The sequence below is a fragment of the Epinephelus moara genome, chromosome 18 (genome assembly GCF_006386435.1).
Source record: "Epinephelus moara isolate mb chromosome 18, YSFRI_EMoa_1.0, whole genome shotgun sequence".
Classification (NCBI taxonomy): domain Eukaryota; kingdom Metazoa; phylum Chordata; class Actinopteri; order Perciformes; family Serranidae; genus Epinephelus; species Epinephelus moara.
The window spans coordinates 16,980-21,883 of record NC_065523.1 but is presented as its reverse complement, the minus strand read 5'-3'; the positions used below and the strand labels follow the sequence as shown (position 1 = coordinate 21,883).

Sequence of the window (4,904 nt, the reverse complement as noted above, 5' to 3'; positions counted from 1 at the left end):
CTCCAGTACAGCCAGATTCCAGGATGTAGGATGCCAAACCAACCCTCCACAAACCATCTCAGTGGGCATCTCAAAAAAAGGTAGTGGTCAGCACACACTTGTACAGGGCTACTCTGAGGGAGCAGCCCAAGAAGCAAAGGTATGTAACGCAGAAATTATATGTGTTTTTGTCTTTAAGATACAGTACCTGGAAATATTTTACAGTACTGAAATGCTGTTGGGTGGCACAGTGGTGTAGTGGTTAGCGCTCTTGCCTCACAGCAAGAGGGTTCCCTTCTGTGCGGAGTGTCAGCGTGGGTTTTCTCCGGGTACTCTGGCTTCCTCCCACAGTCCAAAGACATGCAGGTTGGGGATAGGTTAATTGGTGACTCTAAATTGCCCGTAGGTGTGAATAAGAGTGTGAATGGTTGTCTGTCTGTACGTGTTAGCCCTGTGATAGTCTCATGACTCAACATGTAACCCTGGCGACTCTGTTATTACAGAGGAATCAGAGCAAAACTGTATTCTTTTAATTTAATTTCACCCTCAGCAAAGGCTGTAAAAACAGACCCTATATGCTGTAATTTGTAAATAATTGTATTTTTTATTACCAACATAATAACATCACATAAAATATATGAAATAGTTGTGGCAACACTTGAAATATATACAAGAAAGGTGGACTCAGGGAAACACTTTATTTAAAAACACAAGGAAATCAATATTTAAATTCAATATTTTACAGACTGTAGATGACGTGATGAGGCTCGTCTTCCCTCAAATCCCCATCCCAAAGGATCTGGCATCCCAGCATGATGGTCACACACAGGAGGAAGTGGTTGCGTTACATGTCTCTCACTTCAGCCAAGGGGCAGCACGAGGCCAACGCAGTGACCAGCTGGATCAGGAAACTCCTATCCGGAGTACAACACAGGACGGGATGGACGCCTGAATGAATGACATAGAATAGAATAGAGGGTCATGAGCTTGGTTGGATAGCTCAGGGCTTCTGCCCTTTTCTATCCATCGTTGGTGTCTTGGGTAGTGGCAGAGGCAAAAGGAGCAAAAGGACCTCAGATGTTAGAGGACACATGTGGACCAAGGCCAGAAACAAGAGGAAGACAGAAGAAAAGATGAAAAGGGAGTAAAATAAAGAAAGCGAGAAAGAATGAGAGAGAAGACTTTTGTGTGTTATTTATGTTGATGTATATGTATGCATGTAGGTGATGTTAGGCAGCAGTGGTGGAATAGTGTTCTGTGTGTGTAGGGTTGATTGCTTGGTTAAGGTGGGTCGGGTGGTTGGGGAGATTTGGCCAACTGTAAGATGAATGACGGGGGTGGCAGCTGTTAGGTCTGTTTCCTGTATGGTTTTCTGGAGGGCAGGATTGTTGGATGCAGTCTTCAAATATCTCTACGCTATTGTTTGGTGTCTTTGTCTTATAGTCTTGCTGCCTGTTATGGTGTGTATGTAATGGTTGCTGATGAAGGACAGGAGTCTGTGTTGTTGTTTGTTTGCTTTTTGTTCCAGATTGTTCCAGTGTTTTGTCCAGGTCATATTGTTCTAAAAAGTTATCCCGAGGAATGTTGCTGTATTACTCATGTTTATTGTCTGGTTGTAGAGTGTTAGGTTGATGGTGTTTGACTGCAGGTGTGGGTTTTTAGTGAAGAGGATGCATTGTGTCTTGCCAGGGTTGAATTTGATTCTCCACGTTTGACCATGTATGAAGTTTCTTGGCTGCGAGTTTAGGACATTTGGAGGTGGACCAGTAACAGAGATAGTCAGCGAACTGTGAGACTTTGGTGGCTGGGGGGTAGTAGATGTCAGATATGTACACGTTAAGCACTTTCTGCTGTGCCAATGCACCTGATGACAGAAACTGATTATCCTGGTGTGCGAAAGCCTCTTCAATACAAATTTGTGACACAGCTGACTTCAGGTTTGCTACCTTACTTTCAACATCTGGGGCTCTTACCAGTAACTGGAATCCAAGATGACAAGCTTCGAGGAAGTCAACGCACTCACCACCAACCGGGCTTCTACGTACGAATTCTCTAATGAAGATGCAGAGAGAATTTTGATCCCTAATGAGGTCCTTGCCACAACAATGTCCTGTGATGAGCTGAAAATCAAACTGGAGCGCCTTCGCCAGAAAGAGACACGCCTAGGTATGCATGCCTCCACTTTGAGTGAATATTGGAGGAACAAGAAAATCCACAGGGATCTGCACATTCAAAAAGCCCCAACTATTGGTAAGACTGATGAAAATTTCATGAAACACTGGGGAGAAATTCTGAACATGTGTTCTCTAGATTTAATGCTACAGATAATTGAATAATGTTCCTCTGATGCACAAAAACTAAAGACTGAGATTCATGCACAAGAGGAAGAACTTAAACAAAAATTTGGGCATGACTTTACGTCCATTGACACTGCCATAAAAGAGTCTATTAATGAATATAAAGAGAAGCTTCATGCCACAAAACTGAGAAAATATAAAAGGGACACTGAAGACTACCTTAGAAATGAAGTCTATGAATGGGAAACAAAAGCACCCTCCCTTCAACCTGCAGCTCCTCAACGACCAAGTGGAATATCACGGCCACCTCCCGGCAATCTCCGTGGACCGGATCCAGTCCCAGAACACGGGACGCCGCTTCTGTGATGATCGTCGCTTCGGTGATGAGTCATGTATGGACAGTGACTTCACAATGGACAGTGACTCTAGCACCCCACCTTGCAGTACATCTTTTTTAGGAACACGCAAAAAAGTCTACCAACGAAAAAAAGATGCAGATGGGGAAAACGGGCATCAAAGAAGGCAGTACCGCCCCTTGACACGCAGTCACTCCTAACGGTAATTAACGTATCTTCAAAAATGATCAAGTAACATTGTTGTCAAAAGGACTCCATTTTACCCAGCAATAGTGGGGTTAATAGTTTTGGCCTTCAGGTGGATCTTTTTGTTTTCGTCAAATTAAACGGAAGCACTTTTTTCGAAAAATCCTATTTCTCCTTGTGCCTCAGTCAATCATTTTAAACCTAAGAGTTCTTTTTGTCCTAATGTTCCAAATCACTCTTTTAACACATTTTATAGAATTGTTGAGCAGGAGGTTTTAAAAGCTAATGAACAACCTTTTAAGGTGTCAAACAATCATGTCTCAGGGTGAAAAGAAAGCCCTTTCTGAACTAATTAAGTGTAACAACATAGTTATTAAGCCAGCGGACAAGGTGGAGCTCTGGTGGTCCAGGATACTGTGGTGGCAAAACAACTATTTAATGAACAGTTTAAAGAAAAAGTCTTCACACGTCGGCTGTCTTTCTTGAGTTTTAATAAGCATTCATGAATGGAGACACACACATACAACCGCATGAACAGTCAGTCAGTGAGTGACTACATATGGGGCGGCAGTAGCTCAGTCCATAGGGACTTGGGCTGGGAACCGGAGGGTCGCCTGTTCGAGTTCCCGTCTGGACCAAAATATGGAGCGTGGACTGGTGGCTGGAGAGGTGCCAGCTCACCTCCTGGGCACTGCCGAGGTGCCCTTGAGCAAGGCACCGAACCCCCCAACTGCTCGGGGTGCCTCACCAAGGGCAGCCCCCTCACTCTGACATCTCTCCACTTTGTGCATGTATAGGTCCTGTTTGTGCATGTGCGTGTCTTTCATACCGTAATTGACAAGCAAGAGTGAAAACATTGAATTTCCCCTCAGGGGGATTAATAAAGTAAATAAACTTAAACTTAACTTAAAACTATAATCAGGCTCAATCTTCCCCTTTGAGGTTTGAGGCTCTGTCCAGATCCCATTGTAATCAAACTCTGTTTTCTTAGTAGTATTAGATGTAAGTCAAATTTATGGAAGCAAAAATCTCAAAAAATGCACAAACTTATCACTTTAAAGGAAATTTTGTTTTCCCTTTACCCGAAAACACGCATGACTTGCAAAAAGGAAATAAAGAAAAAACGCGCTTCACTCACTCTGCCTGTTCCACTTTGATAGCAAGTGTCTCTACTTCTCCTCTAACCCAGACAGCTTCTCACCACCTTTTCTTCCGCCTTTAACGGCCGAAATAATCAGGTGTTGTGTTAGGTTCCTAACCTACACTACTTACCTAAACCCTGACCTAAACCGAGCTCACCACTTTTCCTGCACTCTGCTTCCCAGAAATGGTGCCTGGCATGTCTGCCAGCCTATCTCAATAGGTGGAAAAGGTTTTTCCTGTGCAGTCCTCAAAACTCATCAGAAAAGACAGCGAGGTGTTGACAGCCACCAAGTTCGTTGGACCCCAACGGTGAAGGGAATCCCGGTTTTCCGGACGTCAGGCCCTCCTCTCAACCTTCCTTTGTGGGGGAGTTTGAGGTGTAAGAGCCTTGGCTCTTGCTGTGCACACAGTCTTCACACCTTCAGTCCAGAATTCCAGAATCCGCTCACAGATGAGGTCCCTTCGTGGTCGCCAATTTTGTGGTGGCAAAACAACTATTTAATGAACAGTTTAAAGAAAAAGTCTTCACACGTCGGCTGTCTTTCTTGAGTTTTAATAAGCATTCATGAATGGAGACACACACACACACACACACACACATACAACCGCATGAACAGTCAGTCAGTGAGTGCCTAGCAAGTCCTCTAGCCCTGCTATCTTTATAGTTCCCATAACACATGCACATCAACAGTCAAAATATGTGGCGCCTGCAGTAGATAGGTTGGTTTGACATTCCTAAGACACAACATCTCTTGAGACTAACAAGGACACTTGGGGCTGTAGTTTCCCGGCGCAGCGCAGGTGGCGCAGGGTGGCGAACCCCGCGCAGAGCTAGTTTCGAGCAGCGCAACCCGAGGCGCGCTCAGTTTGGTAGTTTGGTAGACCGAGGTGCGCTGAGATGGGTGTGGCGGCGCAGCAGGGGGAGGTGTCGACAGATCCAGCT

At 44.6% G+C, this 4,904-nt stretch overlaps 1 long non-coding RNA gene across 1 annotated transcript in view; it reads right to left on the bottom strand.

Annotated features, from left to right (window-relative positions):
- Window positions 1-612: 612 nt before the first annotated feature.
- The window catches only part of LOC126406035 (uncharacterized), a 9,892-nt gene continuing 5,600 nt past the window's right edge, over window positions 613-4,904 (bottom strand). Inside the window, exon 3 of the long non-coding RNA XR_007571628.1 lies at window positions 613-927. This is a non-coding gene — a long non-coding RNA (uncharacterized LOC126406035). The remainder of the gene's footprint in view (window positions 928-4,904) is intronic.